An 18,130-nucleotide genomic window follows, 5' to 3' on the forward strand; every position below is an offset into this window, starting at 1 on the left:
CCATAATCCACCTCGATCATATCGTAGCGGTGCATAGGCGAAGCCCTGCGTCGGTAGAACATCATCCTCTTCACCACGCCGTCGTGCTGACGAAACTCTCCCTCAACACTCGGCTGGATCGGAGTTTGAGGGGCGTCATTGAGTTGAACGTGTGCAGAACTCGGAGGTGCCGTGCGTTCGGTACTTGATCGGTCGGATCATCAAGATGTATGACTACATCAACCGCGTTGTGCTAATGCTTCCGCTTTCAGTCTACGAGGGTACGTGGACAACACTCTCCCCTCTTGTTGCTATGCATCACCATGATCTTGCGTGTGCGTAGTATTTTTTTTGAAATTACTACGTTCCCCAATAGTGGCATCTGAGCCAGGTTGTATGCGTAGATGTCATATGCACGAGTAGAACACAAGTGAGTTGTGGGCGATATAAGTCATACTGCTTACCAGCATGTCACACTTTGGTTTGGCGGTATTGTTGGATGAAGCGGCCTGGACCGACATTACGCGTACGCTTACGCGAGACTGGTTTTACCGCTGTGCTATGCACACAGGTGACTAGCGGGTGTCAGTTTCTACAACTTTAGTTGAACCGAGTGTGGCTACGCCCAGTCCTTGAGAAGGTTAAAACAGCACTAACTTGACCAACTATCGTTGTGGTTTTGATGCGTAGGTAAGAATGGTTCTTGCTCAGCCCATAGCAGCCACGTAAAACTTGCAACAACAAAGTAGAGGACGTCTAACTTGTTTTTGCAGGGCATGTTGTGATGTGATATGGTCAAGACATGATGAGATATAAGTTGTTGTATAAGATGATCATGTTTTGTTGCAGTTATCGGCAACTGGCAGAAGCCTTATGGCTGTCTCTTTATTGCATAAGATGCAAGCGCCAAATAAATGCTATACTTTATCGCTATGCGATAGCAATAGTTGCAAGAGCAATAGTTGGCGAGACGACCATGTGACGACACATTGATATAGACCAAGATGATGGAGATCATGGTGTCATGCCGGTGACGATGGAAATCATGACGATGCTTTGGAGATGGAGATCAAAGGCACAAGATGATGATGGCCATATCATGTCGCTTATTTTGATTGGATGTGATGTTTATCTTTTATGCATCTTATTTTGTTTTGATTGATGGTAGCATTATAAGATGATCTCTCACTAAATTTCAAGATAAAAGTGTTCTCCCTGAGTATGCACCGTTGCCAAAGTTCATGGTGACAGACACCACGTGATGATCGGGTGTGATAAGCTCTACGTCCATCTACAATGGGTGCAAGCCAGTTTTGCACACGCAGAATACTCAGGTTAAACTTGACGAGCCTAGCATATGCAGATATGGCCTCGGAACACTGAGACTGAAAGGTCGAGCGTGAATCATATAGTAGATATGATCAACATAATGATGTTCACCATTGAAAACTACTCCATTTCACGTGATGATCGGTTATGGTTTAGTTGATTTGGATCACGTGATCACTTAGATGATTAGAGGGATGTTTATCTAAGTGGGAGTTCTTAAGTAATATGATTAATTGAACTTAAATTTATCATGAACTTAGTCCTGATAGTATTTGCATATCTATGTTGTAGATCAATAGCTCGCACATAGCTTCCCATTTATTATTGATATGTTCCTAGAGAAAAATAAATTGAAAGATGTTAGTAGCAATGATGCGGATTGGATCCGTGATCTGAGGATTATCCTCATTGCTGCACAGAAGAATTATGTCCTTGATGCACCGCTAGGTGACGGACCTATTGCAGGAGCATATGCAAACGTTATGAACGTTTGGCAAAGCTCGGTGTGATGACTACTTGATAGTTTAGTGCATCATGCTTTATGGCTTAGAAACCGGGACTTCAAAAAAATTTTGAACGCCACGGAGCATATAATATGTTCCAAGAGTTGAAATTAGTATTTCATACTCATGCCCGTGACGAGAGGTATGAGACCTCTGACAATGCTTTGCCTACAAGATGGAGGAGAATAGCTCAACGAGTAAGCATGTGCTCAGATTGTCTGAGTACTACAATCACTTGAATCAAGTGGGAGTTAATCTTCCAGATAAGATAGTGATTGACAGAGTTCTCTAGTCACTATCACCAAGTTGTTAGAACTTCGTGATGAACTATAATATGCAAGGGGTAACGGAAATGATTCCCAAGCTCTTCGTGATGATGAAATCGACGAAGGTAGAAATCAAGAAAAACATCAAGTGTTGATGGTTAACAAGACCACTAGTTTCAAGAAAAGGGCAAAGGGAAGAAGGGGAACTTCAAGAAGAACGACAAGAAAGTTGTTGCTCAAGTGAAGAAGCCCAAGTTTGCACCGAGGCCTGAGACTAAGTGCTTTTACTGCAAAGGGACTAGTCACTAGTAGCGGAACTGCCCCAAGTATTTGGCAGATAAGAAGGATGGCAAAGTGAACAAAGGTATATTGGATATACATGTTATTGATGTGTACTTTACTAGTGTTTATAGCAACCCCTCAGTATTTGATACTAGTTCAGTTGCTAAGAATAGTAACTCGGAACGGGAGTTGCAGAATGAACAGAGACTAGTTAAGGGTGAAGTGACGATGTGTATTGGAAATGGTTCCAAGAATGATATGACCATCATCGCACACTCCCTATACTTTCGGGATTAGTGTTGAACCTAAATAAGTGTTATTTGGTGTTTGCGTTGAGCATGAATATGATTCGATCATGTTTATTGCAATACGGTTATTCATTTAAGTTAGAGAATAATTGTTATTCTATTTACATGAATAAAACCTTCTATGGTTATACACCCAATGAAAATGGTTTGTTGAATCTCGATCGTCGTGATACACATATTCATTATATTGAAGCCAAAAGATGCAAAGTTAATAATGATAGTGCAACTTACTTGTGGCACTGTCATTTAGGTCATATTGGTGTAAAGCGCATGAAGAAAATCCATGTTGATGGGCTTTTGGAATCACTTCATTATGAATCAGTTGATAATTGCGAACCATGCCTCATGGGCAAAGATGACTAAGACTCCGTTCTCTAGAACAATGGAGCGAGCAACTGACTTATTGGATATAATACATACTAATGTATGAGGTCCGATGAGTGTTGAGGCTTGCGGCGGGTATCGTTATTTTCTGACGTTCACAGATGATTTGAGAAGATATGGGTATATGTACTTGAAGAAACATAAGTCTGAAACAATTGAATCGTTCAAAGAATTTCAGAGTGAAGTGGAAAATCACCGTAACAAGAAAATAAAGTTTCTACGATCTGGTCGCAGAGGTGAATATTTGAGTTACGAGTTTGGTCTTCAATTAAAACAATGTGGAATAGTTTCACAAACTCATGCCACCTGGAACACCATAGCGTAATGGTGTGTCCGAACATCGTAATCACACTTTACTAGATATGGCGCGATCTATGATGTCTCTTACTGATTTACCGCTATCGTTTTGGGGTTATAGATTAGAGATAGCTGCATTCACATTAAATAGGGCACCATCTAAATCCGTTGAGACGACACCTTATGAACTGTAGTTTGGCAAGAAACCCAAGTTGTCGTTTCTTATAGTTTGGGGTTGCGATGCTTATGTGAAAAAAGTTTCATCCTGATAAGCTCAAACCCAAATCATAAAAATGTGTCTTCATAGGATACCCAAAGGAGACTGTTGGGCACACCTTATATCACAGATCTGAAGACAAGACTTTTGTTACTAAATTTGGATCCTTTCTAGAGAAGGATTTTCTCTCGAAAGAAGTGAGTGGGAGGAAAGTAGAACTTGATGAGGTAACCTGCTCCCTTATTGGAAATTAGTTCATCACAGAAATATGTTCCTGTGACTCCTACACCAATTAATGAGGAAGCCAATGATGATGATCATTTAACTTCAGATCAAGTTACTACCGAACCTCGTAGGTCAACCAGAGTAAGATCCGCACCAGAGTGGTACGGTAATCCTGTTCTGGAAGTCATGTTACTAGACCATCACGAACCTACGAACTATGAGGAAGCGATGATGAGCCCAGATTCCACGAAATGGCTTGAGGCCATGAAATCTGAGATGAGATCCATGTATGAGAACAAAGTATGGACTTTAATTGACTTGCCCAATGATCGGCGAGCCATTGAGATTAAATGGATCTTCAAGAGGAAGACGAACCCTGATAGTAGTGTTACTATCTACAAAGCTAGAATTGTCGCAAAAAGGGTTTTCGACAAGTTCAAGGTGTTGACTACGATGAGAGTTTCTCACTTGTATCTATGCTTAAGTCTGTCCGAATCATGTTAGCAATTGCCACATTTTATGAAATCTGGCAAATGGATAAACAAAACTGCATTCCTTAATGGATTTATTAAAGAAGAGTTGTATATGATGCAACCAGAAGGTTTTGTCAATCCTAAAGGTGCTAACAAAATATGCAAGCTCCAGTGATCCATCTATGGACTAGTGCAAGCATCTCGGAGTTGGAATATACACTTTGATAAGTTGATCAAAGCATATAGTTTTATACAGACTTGCGGTGAAGCCTGTATTTACAAGAAAGTGAGTGGGAGCACTACAACATTTCTGATAAGTATATGCAAATGACATATTGTTGATCGGAAATAATGTAGAGTTATTCTGCAAAGCATAAAGGAGTGTTTGAAAGGAGTTTTTTAAAAGAAAGACCTCAGTGAAGCTGCTTACATATTGAGCATCAAGAGATAGATCAAGACGCTTGATAAGTTCTTTCAATGAGTACATACCTTGACAAGATTTTGAAGTAGTTCAAAATGGAACAGTCAAAGAAAGAGTTCTTGTCTGTGTTACAAGGTGTGAAATTGAGTAAGACTCAAAGCCCGACCATGGCAGAAGATAGAAAGAGAATGAAAGTCATTCCCTATGCCTCAGCCATAGGTTCTATAAAGTATGCCATGCTGTGTACTAGATCTATTGTATACCCTACACTATTTTTTGGCAAGGGAGTACAATGGTGATCTAGGAGTAGATCACTGGACAACGGTCAAAATTATCCTTAGTGGAATAATGATATGTTTCTCGATTATGGAGGTGACAAAAGGTTCGTCGTAAAGGGTTACGTCGATGCAAATTTTGACACTAATCCAGATGACTCTAAGTCCCAATCTGGATACATTTTGAAAGTGGGAGCAATTAGCTAGAGTAGCTCCGTACAGAGCATTGTTGACATAGAAATTTGAAAAAATAAATATGGATCTGAATGTGGCAGACCCGTAGACTAAACTTCTCTCACAAGCAAAACATGATCACACCTTAGTACTCTTTGGGTGTTAATCACATAGCGATGTGAATTAGATTATTGACTCTAGTAAACCCTTTGGGTGTTGGTCACATGTCGATGTGAACTATGGGTGTTAATCACATGGTGATGTGAACTATTGGTATTAAATCACATGGCGATGTGAACTAGATTATTGACTCTAGTGCAAGTGGGAGACTGAAGGAAATAGGCCCTAGAGGCAATAATAAAGTTATTATTTATTTCCTTATATCATGATAAATGTTTATTATTCATGCTAGAATTGTATTAACTGGAAACATAATACATGTGTGAACACATAGACAAACAGAGTGTCACTAGTATGCCTCTACTTGACTAGCTCGTTGATCAAAGATGGTTATGTTTCCTAGCCATTGACATGAGTTGTCATTTGATTAACGGGATCACATCATTAGGAGAATGATGTGATTGACTTGACCCATTCTGTTAGCTTAGCACTCGATCATTTAGTATGTTGCCATTGCTTTCTTCATGACTTATACATGTTCGTATGAGTATGAGATTATGCAACTCCCGTTTACCGGAGGAACGCTTTGTGTGCCACCAAACGTCACAACGTAACTGGGTGATTATAAAGGTGCTCTATAGGTGTCTCTGAACGTACTTGTTGGGTTGGCGTATTTCGAGATTAGGGTGTGTCACTCCGATTATCGGAGAGGTATCTCTGGGCCCTCTCGGTAATGCACATCACTTAAGGCTTGCAAGCATTGCAACTAATGAGTTAGTTGCGGGATGATGTATTACGGAAAGAGTAAAGAGACTTGCCGGTAACGAGATTGAACTAGGTATTGAGATACCGACGATCGAATATCGGTCAAGTAACATACCGATGACAAAGGGAACAACGTATGTTGTTATGCGGTTTGACCGATAAAGATCTTCGTAGAATATGTAGGAGCCAATATGAGCATCCAGGTTCCGCTATTGGTTATTGATCGGAGACGTGTCTCGGTCATGTCTACATACTTCTCGAACCCGTAGGGTCTGCACGCTTAAAGTTCGATGATGGTTATATTATGAGTTTATGTGTTTTGATGTACCGAAGGTAGTTCGGAGTCCCGGATGAGATCGGGGACATGACGAGGAGTCTCGAAATGGTCAAGACGTAAAGATCTATATATTGGACATCGGAAAGGTTCCGAGTGATTCGGGTATTTATCGGAGTACCGGGGAGTTACGGGAATTCGCCGGGGAGTGTATGGGCCTTATTGGGCTTTAGGGGAAAGAGAGAGAGGCAGGCCGCGCCCCCCCAAGGCCTAGTCTGAATTGGGCTAGGGGGAAGGGCTGCGCCCCCTCCTTCCTTCTCTTCTCTTTTCCCTTTCCTTCTCTCCTACTCCTACTACTTGGAAGGGCTCCTAGTTCTACTAGGAAAGGGGGAATCCTACTCCCGGTGGGAGTAGGACTCCCCTAGGGCGCGCCATAGAGAGGGCCGGCCCCTCCCCTCCTCCACTCCTTTATATACATGGCCAGGGGCACCCCATAGACAAAACAATTGATCTCTTGATCTCTTAGCCGTGTGCGGTGCCCCCTCCACCATAATCCACCTCGATCATATCGTAGCGGTGCTTAGGTGAAGCCCTGCGTTGGTAGAACATCATCATCGTCACCACGCCGTCGTGCTGACGAAACTCTCCCTCAACACTCGGCTGGATCGGAGTTCGAGGGACGTCATCGAGTTGAACGTGTGCAGAACTTGGAGGTGTCATGCGTTCGGTACTTGATCGGTCGGATCGTGAAGACGTACGACTACATCAACCGCATTGTGCTAACGCTTTTGCTTTCGGTCTACGAGGGTACGTGGACAACACTCTCCCCTCACGTTGCTATGCATCACCATGATCTTGCATGTGCGTAGGAATTTTTTTGAAATTACTATGTTCCCCAACATGTTATTCATCTAAGCGTGAAAAATAGATTATCACATTTCACTATATATTCATGTTGATCTCTTACGGGTCTTGTTCAGGAGTTAACGTTGTTCCATAGTTCAGCTAAGATACTTGTTATTTAGCTAATGATGTTCCATAGTTATCATCCATCAGCCAATGATATCCCACAGGCTGGTGATTATAGTATTATACCACTTCTAGTATTACCTATGTTGTTCTTTAATACTTTTGTGTGCCATCTAGTTAATCTCGAGTACAAACAATACATATTCTGTAGCTTTCATCTGAGACCTGTGTTCTCCCTTTAGTTTTTGAGACCTGTTGCTGCTAGTTAACCCCAGTCCTACTATTTATGTCATCTCCTACAGGCACTCATTACATAAATCTAACTACTAGTTGTCTTCCATGCATGTCAGATATAATTGCACACACTGATATATCCACAAGAACCTCACGGAGCAATGTGAAGGCCAATAAACTTGATGTCAATGATACCCAATATGATGGAACATGTAAAGGTAGTTCTTCAGAAGACTTGCAGAAAGATGTTGAATCCTCTTCACCCCACAAGGTCCTTGCTCTAACTTGGCCCGTGATATGGGTACACATGCATATAATGTCCTGGAGTGTATCTACTCTGTTGCAATGCCATGTGCTTAGCATGCTGATCATGCATGTAAATATGTCATGCCTTCCTGTTTTTTAGTACCTATTCCATTCATGATAACATGTTTTGAAATTCAAGTACTGTCATTCTACTCTATCGCACTGCCATCTGCTTAATTTGGACATCATGCTTCTGAATATCTTATACATTGTTATTCATCAGTACGTACTTCATCTGTCTACCATACCAGGTTTTTTTATATTGAAGTGTTGTTCTAGTGCTCTGTTGCAATGCCAGCTTAGCTTCCCAATCATACACGTGTATGCTGCCTTAGTTTTTTCTGTATGTATTCCGCTAGCATACAGTTTTACATTCAACTAGTTTTTTTTACTGTGTTGTCCTGTTGTATCCCTAGCTCTTACACCATACTCCCTCTGTCCGGATTACATGTTGCCGAAATGGATAAAAAGTATGTATCTAGAACTGAAATATGCCTAGACCCATCCATTTTTTTCCGGATGGAGGGAATACATGTCAATATGTCATGCCTTTCTATTCTTTAGTACCTATTCCATCTCTCTGCTGTAGCATGTTTTATAACTGAAGCACCATTCTTCTATACAAGGCATGCAAGGGGAAGACGACTATGTTAGAATCTGAAGGGTTACAAACCAGGTCTTTGCAAAAGATCCAAACGCCAGGACTTAATAAACCAACTCCAGTTTTTATAGATACTGCTCCAGCACAGAGAAACCCAACTCCTACTGATAATAAGCAGATTCCAGTGGCCAAAGAACTAGTCCGCTCCAGTCCAGCAAAAATATGTCAACTCCATTCTAAGAAGCGTGTGCATATCCTTGCATCATGAAATTTTATAGCATGCTGATCATATTTTCTACATGTTTCTTACCCTCTCTCTTTTAGAAAATAAGCTTAACAGATAGAAGAATTTCTGCACTGGTATCGTTTGTGAGGAAAGATTCTTGCAGGAATTCTCTGTACTCCAATGCAGATGTAAGTACCTGTTGTATATCACTATATTTTTACATCAGCATGTATTTCGTTAATCGGCGTGAATCCAACATTTATCTGATCTAAATTTAGTTGTAGCAAAATGTATGATTAAAGGCCACAATGTTGATTTTGTAAGGAAAATTGCCTGGTAGTTTTGCATCCTGAGCTGCATGAGTGTACTATATCATATCAGTGGGTTCAATTACTTTGGTTCTACAGTGGGTTTTTAGTGTTTTTTACTGTGTTGTCATGTCGTATCCCTAGCTCTTACATCATACTCCCTCCATCTAGATTACATGTCGCGGAAATGGATAAAACTGGATGTATCTAGAACTGAAATACGCCTAGACCCATCCATTTATTTCCGGATGGAGGGAATACATGTCAATATGTCATGCCTTTCTATTCTTAGGTGCCTATTCCATATTTGTTGTAGCATGTTTTATAATTGAAGCACCATTCTTCTATATAAGGCATGCAAGGGGAAGACGGCTATGTTAGAATCTGAAGGGTTACAAACTAGGTCTTTGCAAAAGATCCAAACGCCAGGAGATAATAAACCAACTCCATTTTTCATAGATACTGCTCCAGCACAGAGAAACCCAACTCCCACTGATAATAAGCAGATTCCAGTGGCCAAAGAACTAGTCCGCTCCAGTCCAGCAAAAGAATGTCAACTCCATTCTAAGAAGCGTGTGCATATCCTCGCATCATGAAATTTTATAGCATTCTGATCATATTTTCTACATGTTTCTTACCCATCTCTCTTTTAGAAAATAAGGTTAAATGATAGAAGAGTTCCTTCATTGGGATTGTATTCGAGGAAAACATCTTGCGGGAATTCTCTGTGCTCCAATGCTGATGTAAGTACCTGTTGTATATCACTATATTTTTACATCAGCATGTATTTTGTTAATCGGCGTGAATCCAACCTTTGTATGATCTAAAATTAGTTGTAGCAAAATGTTAAAGGCGCCAATGTTTATTTTTGTAAAGAAAACTGCCTGGTAGTTTTGCATACTGAGCTGCATGAGTGTACTATCTCATATCATGCACATTACTGAATTGTAGTGCTGCTCTGGTTGCCCATTCGTTCACTGTGTCAATGTTGCTTTCATATTACCTTACCTGGCTGATGATAGTTGTGCCATATTGTGTTCATTTGGTGTTGGCTAGTTGCCCAAACGTTCATTGTGCCAATGTTGCTTTCCTATTATCTGACTTGGCCAATGATAGCAATGCTAGTGTCTTAATTTGGTGTAGGTTACTGAAGATAAGAAGACAAACTCTGAAAACAGCAAGGCAACCCCGTTGTTTCTTTCCAATAAATCTAAGCCAGGTAATATGCCTATAACTCATGATTAATCTGTTTGGTTCCCCTCCTAATTTATGTTATGATGAAGTGGTCGAGACACTCTCCACTATCAATAATACAAGCCTGCCAAAATCGCCATCTGAATTTGTTCAGTATCCTCTGTCTCGAATGCAACGGAAAAAAAATGTATGTTTATAAACCAATTAATGGCTAAAGGAATGATGGAAATGGTGGAGGAATCAGAGGTGCAGAGTCATGCGACACAACAAATGATCAATGTTTTCAGAGACAGTGTAGAAAAGCAGCAAGAACTTGCCCACATGCTTATGGGCGTCATCCGTGCTGAGGTTGCAGATTGTGACGTTGTAGATCGTTAGGTTCTGTTCATTTATTTGCACTGGCATCAATCTTTGATTGCCCAGTGGATGTAATTTCCTGTAATATATGCTGGATGTGCAACGTTTTTCCCTGTATGCCGTACCTTTGCTTGATCGGTTTTGGTCCTGTGCATAATTGCTTGTCGTAATGGGCTCAAATTATCTAATTTGTCCTAAAAACATGTACGAACTTTAGTGGGCCCATTAAGTTAATGGGCCGTTACCAGGCCGAAAGTTAATGGTCGGCCCTCTTAACTCCCGGGTCGTTAATAGGCTGACATCGAAGCGGGCAACAGGTGGGCCCAATTGATTTCATGGGCCGTTAACAGGCCTTTACTAAGTTCGGGCTACATATGGCCCAACTATACTATGGGCCTTTAGCAGGCGGAAAGAGACAGCGGGCTTGTACTGGACCATGAAGAGCATGGGTCGCTAAGAGGCCGAAAGTCAGGTTGTATTGTAAATGGCCCAACTATGTTGTGGGCCTTTAGAAGGCCGAAAGAGAAACCGGGTTGGTATTGGACCATGAAGGGCATGGGCCGTTAAAATGCCAAAACTCATGTCCGACTACAAATGGCCCAACTCATTTATGGTCCGTTAACAGGCTAAAAGGCACACAAGGCCGGGAATTGGCCCAACAATTAAATGGGTCGCTAAAAGGCCAAAACTCAGGTCCGACTACAAATGGCCCAACAGATATATGGGCCGTCACCAGGCTGAAAGACACATCGGGCCGGAAATTGGCCCAATACTTAAATGGGTCGCTAAAAGGCCGAAACTCGGGTCTGACTACAAATGGCCCAACTGATTTATGGGCCGTCAACAGGCTGAAAGACACACCGGGCCGGAAATTAGCCCAATATTTAAATTGTAATGACCAAACCTCAAAGGATTTGAGTCTCTGTGCTTACCGTGCTAGTCCCTGGATCGAACTCGCTAGCACACACAGTATAGATGAATACCAGAATAGCAAGTGCATCATTTATTACATCGTATGATCCAGAATATATAAAATAAAACAATCTGCATAGCACTTGGCTAGCTTTGTTCAACCAAACAGCGGAAAGTAGCAAAAAAAATAACGATGAGTCCCATCATAGCCCACTGGCGATGCTGAGTGCAGACTCGCGACCCTAACGGTACCTTACTCTTCGTCTAAATATCCTGCAACATGAGACGTTGCAGCCATATAGGTCAATCCTTTGAATGTATTGGCAAGTTACACAGGAGTAATAATATAGCAGACCTACATGTATATGCATAGTATAACAAAAGGAAGGCTTGAGGGTTTATTTTGCAGAAAGCTGATTTTATCCTAATAACTACCTAATAGTCAAATTTTGTTTAGTTCTTTTATTACTACAATTAAATGCACAAGGTTGAGTTGGCAAAATCAACTCCAACCTACCGTTTATTAAGTTGCCCAACAAATTTATTAAGTGTCACATCTGTCAAGATCATCCAACAACTGTAATGGCATAGTCGCTCAAATTTACCCATAACCGGGGGCACGGCTAATCATGATTAGTTTTAATACTCTGCAGAGTTTAGTACGCTTTACCCACTGGACCCAATCCGAAGATTGAGACGAAGTCTTTCAGAAGAGGTTCCCTTGACCACCTAACGGCCACATCCCACCTACATATGCTACATATGTCGACACTGTTTGGGCCAGGGTTCCAACAACTGATCAACTAAGCCAAAGCCCATATAGCCAGTGGCCGCACATGGAAGCTACTAGTCACTAAGTCTGTCTGATATTTTTGAGCCTGGGCGGCATTCCACTTAGGGTGCACTCTCATGAGCGCATGGCCTTAGAAAAGGTGCAAGACCCCATGATGCCTTCCTTCAACACCAAGCAATACCACTTCCGCCCAGAGGTGAGTTAAATCCTGAGTTACTACTCAATTTGTTAAATATATATAATCCTCACATAAACTCAATGAATACACGAACCACCCCCGTCTACAAAGCATAGCAACCTACCACTACCACGATTTGCAAAGACGGGAAGATAGCTCATCAGCATAGCAAAAATAATATAGTATTCCTATACATGCATATATTCATAGTGTGATATAACTACATGCATAGAAAAAAACAGGTAAAGGATGATCAACATGTAACTTGCCTTGGTTCTGGTTCAGAAAGTCACACTCCTGACAATAGCTCGCGTCGCACTCCGGACAATCTACACGTTTCACACAATTCAACAAATCAATCACCGGAACATGAAAAGATCCAAAACAAAACAAACAGCAAGGAAAACATTTTAAAAACTCAACAATAGAAGATTAACAGAACCTAAAATGCACTATGGTCACAATGCAAAAAGAATCACTCGATTCCGATAAACGGTTTGAGAGTTATGGCCTCCAGAAGATTTAATTCAAATTCAAACGAATTCAAATTTGAATAGAGCAAACATGTGCAAAGTTGGTACTGTGATAATGTGCTTATTTTTGTGAGTGCACAGGAAAAAGAATTACCTAAATTGGACTTATACACTAAAAGTTATAGCAATTAGAAGTTTTGGTGAAAAACTGAAAAAGACAAAAAGAACAGCAGAAAACTCCTGATCTGCTCATGCGTTTACTGTAGCACGTGGCCACGTGTCACCACGTGATTGGCTGAAGCTTACTCTATGCGCGCGTGCTCACCAGAGAACAGAGGACGGCGGCGGCGGCGGCTCTCCGGTGGTGCTCCGGCGAAGACGAAGGTACGGACGGGTGCAGCGTTGAGTTGCGGAGGCGGTGGTGAAGTCAGACAGCGGTGGGGCGTGCTCTGCGGGCGGCGGCGACCACGTGAACCTTGGTGCTCCGGCGGCGGCGGACGTCGGTGGCGACGGTGTTCGGCTGCATCTCCGGCGATAACAAGGTGTCAGAAAAGTGCGCCGTTGAAGGGGAAGTTGAACGGAGCAAAATAGAGTGGCCTTAGGTGTCCTTACGGTGGCGGAAGGAGGCGGTGAACGACGGCGGCCACGAGCTACTCCAGCGAGATCCAAAACACCCCAGGCGGCTCGTGCAGCAGCAGGAGGGTGAAACGAGGGTTACGGGGTCTCCCTTAGGGCTTTGGTCTCGCACACGGCAGGTCGGGTGCGGCCTCGGCGTGCGTGCGCATGGCGGTCGAGCGGTGTCCAGCTTGGGGAAGAAACAGGGGCGCGGGGCCCACGGTCAGTGGCTGCAGGCAAGGTGGATCGGGCGCGGGTCGGGTGCGAGCGATGCTGCTGCGTACCGCTTCGCGGGAAGTGGGCTGCTGCGGCAGGAGCTGGGCCGTGGTGTTGGCTGGCTGGCTGGCCGGCTGGTGTTTTTTTTAAACAAAAACTACACCAGCAGAACAAAATAAATAAAATAAAATACACAGTATAAATTCTAAATAAAAATACCTAGACACACAGTAAAAATAGCTCTACAGCTATAAACTACAGGAACACTAGTTCCAATACTAATGCAATTTTGGAAATTCATTTTGATGCAAAAGGCCACACAAACAGTAAAATAACACACAATTAAAATACTTTGAAGAACACAAAAATTACCAGAACATATCAGATGAACTGGAAATAATATTCTACACATTATGAACATTTTTAAAATAGGGGAGAAGTCATGTTATCTCCACTCCAAATAAATTGCCTTTTGTTGCATAATGATTTGAATATTCTGAAAAAGCAAATAATGCAATAAAAATATGATATGCATATGTATGATCTATTAACATCCTAATTTAGGAAAACTGGGATGTTACAAACCTTCCCCCCTTAAGATGAATCTCGTCCTCGAGATTCGTGCTGGCTAGCAAATAGGTGTGGGTGATCCTGCCTGAGATCTTCCTCTCATTCCCAGGTAGCTTCCTCCTCTGTGTGATGATCCCACTGAACCTTGCATAACTTGATTGTCTTGGTGCGAGTAACTCTCTGTGCTGTCTCCAGAATCTTAATAGGCTTCTCCTCATATGTCAAATCACTCTCCAACTGAATTGCCTCAAGTGGCACTGTGTCCCTCAATGGAACATCCATCTTCTCTGCATGGCACTTCTTCAACTGAGATACATGAAACACATTATGAACTCCTGACAAGGATTCTGGCAACTCCAGCTGATAAGCTACCTCCTCTCTACGCTCCAAGATCTTGTAAGTCCCCACAAAACGTGGTGCTAACTTACCCTTGATTCCAAACCTCTTAACTCCACGAAGTGGTGAAACTCTAAGATATGCACGGTCTCCTACCTCATATGTCACCTCCTTACGTTTTGCATCTGCATAACTCTTCTGTCTGGACTGTGCTATCTTCAGCCTGTGACGAATCAACTTGACCTTCTCCTCAGCATCTCTGATCAAGTCTGGTCCAAAGAATTGACGTTCTCCAACATCATCCCACATCAACGATGTCCTGCACTTCCTACCATACAATACCTCAAATGGTGCCATCTTCAGACTAGCCTGGTAATTGTTATTATATGAGAACTCTGCATAAGGTAAATTATCATCCCAACTGGACCCATAGTCCAAAGCACAAGCTCTCAACATATCCTCCAAAATCTGATTTACCCTCTCTGTCTGCCCATCTATCTGTGGATGGAAAGCTGTACTGAACTCCAGCCTGGTGCCCAAGGATTCATGCAACTGACGCCAAAATTTAGATGTGAACTGAGTACCTCTATCAGACACTACCTTCCTTGGAACTCCATGCAGACAAACAATTTTAGACATATAAATTTTTGCTAGCTGAGCACTGGTATAAGTAGTCTTTACCGGGATGAAGTGAGCAACTTTAGTCAAACGATCAACAACTACCCAAATAGAATCATAACCTGACCGAGTCCTGGGTAGACCTGTAATGAAATCCATACCAATCTCATCCCACTTCCAATCAGGTATAGGCAATGGCTGTAACAAACCTGTTGGTCTCTGATGTTCCGCCTTAACTCTTTGGCACACATCACATGTTGCAATATACCCAGCAATTTCCCTCTTCAGGCTAGGCCACCAAAATCTTTCCCTCAAATCCAAATACATCTTAGTATTACCTGGGTGAATAGAATAAGGTGAATCATGCGCCTCCTGAAGAATCAACTTCCTGATATCTGCATCTTGAGGTACACAAATACGCTTCTCAAACCATATGGCTCCATGTTCATCCTCACGGAAACCTTCTGCCTTACCTTTAACCATATTCTCTTTTATCTCAGAAATCTCCTTATCATTCTTTTGAGCTTCTCTGATCCTGTCAAGCAAAGTAGGCTTTACCTCAAGTGTTGCATCCCTTAGGAACCATCTCCAACCTGAGATTCCTGAACTGTTCACATAACTCCGGTGGCATATCATCAATATTAACCGCATTAGCATGGCTCCTACGACTCAATGCATCAGCAACAACATTAGCCTTACCAGGATGATACTGCACATTCAAATCATAATCCTTAATAAGCTCCAACCATCTCCTCTGCCTGAGGTTCAAATCCTTCTGAGTAAAAATATACTTCAAGCTCTTATGATCAGTAAATATATCACAATGATTACCAATAAGATATTGCCTCCAAGTTTTCAATGCATGCACAACTGAGGCTAACTCCAAATCATGTGTAGGATAATTATGCTCATGATTCTTAAGCTGATGTGAAGCATAAGAAACAACTTTACCTTCCTGCATCAAAACACTCCCAAGTCCTTGACGAGAAGCATCACAATATACCTGGAAGTCCTTATGTATATCCGGCAGAGTTAAAACTGGTGCCGTAACCAAACGCTGCTTCAATTCCTGAAAGCTGGCTTCACATTCATCAGTCCAAACAAACTTCTTCTCCTTCTTCAATAATTCAGTCATAGGCTTTGCAATTTTGGAAAAGTTCTCAATAAACCTCCTGTAATAACCTGCAAGGCCCAAAAAGCTGTGAATCTCTCCAACTGTCGTGGGTGTCTCCCACTCTGTAACTGCAGCAACCTTAGATGGATCAACTGCAACTCCATTACCTGACACAACATGTCCAAGGAATGCTACCTCATCCAGCCAAAACTCACATTTGCTAAACTTGGCATACAACTGATGTTCCCTCAATTTCTCCAATACCAAACGCAAATGCACCTCATGCTCTTGCTTATTCTTGGAGAACACCAATATATCATCAATGAAAACAACCACAAATTTATCCAAGAACTCCATAAACACCTTGTTCATCATATTCATGAAGTATGCAGGGGCATTAGTCAATCCAAATGACATAACAGTATATTCATACAACCCATACCTCGTAGTAAAAGCAGTCTTGGGAATATCTTGCTCACGAATCTTTAATTGATGATAACCAGAACGAAGATCAATCTTAGAAAACACAGTAGCTCCCTCCAACTGGTCAAACAGATCATTTATCATAGGCAAAGGATACTTATTCTTAATGGTTACCTCATTCAAAGAACGATAATCAACACACATCCTCAAGGTCCCATCCTTCTTCTCCACAAACAAAACTGGAGCTCCCCAAGGTGATGAACTTGGGCGAATAAATCCTTGTGCCTGCAATTCTCTTATCTGCTTCTTCAATTCTTCCAACTCTTGAGGAGGCATTCTATACGGTCTCTTTGCAATAGGTCCAGTGCCTGGTATTAAATCAATCAGAAACTCAATATCTCTATCTGGTGGCATACCTGGCAACTCCTCTGGAAACACATCTGGATAATCTCTCACAACTGGCACCTCTTCCAGGCTACCCCCCTTAAGAGAGTTCACCTGCACCTGATTACGCTTATACTTACACACATATTTGATCCTCTCCCCTCCTGGTGCACTGAGAGTAATAGATCGACTGGCACAATCAATACGACATTTATATAACTGCAACCAATCCATACCCAAAATAATATCCAGACCTTGTGACTTCAATATAATCAAATCCGTAGGAAAATCATGCTTTCCAATAGACAAAGTCAACTGATGGCAACCAACACCTGCTATCATCTCAACTCCTGGGGAACTCACTCTAATAGGCATACTAAGTGTTTTGGTTGGCAATCCATGTTTATCAACAAATACCCTCGAAATAAATGAATGCGATGCACCAGTATCAAAAAGAACAAGTGCAGGTACTGAATTAATCAAGAACATACCAATCACCGCATCAGGTTCATTGTAAACCTCCTCCACATTAACATGATTTACATGACCCTTTTGGAAGGGGTTTGGCTTGCTGGATCCTGAGTTCTTCGCCCCCGGGCGATCTGTGGCATAGTGCCCCATAGCCTTACACCTGAAGCACTGCACTTGACTCAAATCCCTTGGCGCACCTGTAACCTGGTGGTTCTGGTTATTGTTCCCTCCATTGCCATTACCATTTCCATTACCTCTGTCATTGCCATTGTTACTCTTGTGCCCATTATGATGGTGGTGGCCACTATGGTTGTGGCCATTCCCTCCATGATGATTATGATCATTACCTCCATGATGATTATGTCCATTACCTCCATGATGATTATGTCCATTACCTCCATTACCATGATATGAAGTGCGTGGTTTCTGCTGTGGTCCTGAATTATACCTGTTATTGTTGTTGTACTTCCTCTTGCGATTCTCTATGGCATGTTGCTTTCCCTCCAACACAATGGCCTTATCAATTAGGTCCTGACAATT

The sequence above is a fragment of the Triticum urartu genome, chromosome 7A, assembly GCF_056163025.1.
Source record: "Triticum urartu cultivar PI428250 chromosome 7A, HENAU_Tu73, whole genome shotgun sequence".
In the NCBI taxonomy this organism is placed as follows: domain Eukaryota; kingdom Viridiplantae; phylum Streptophyta; class Magnoliopsida; order Poales; family Poaceae; genus Triticum; species Triticum urartu.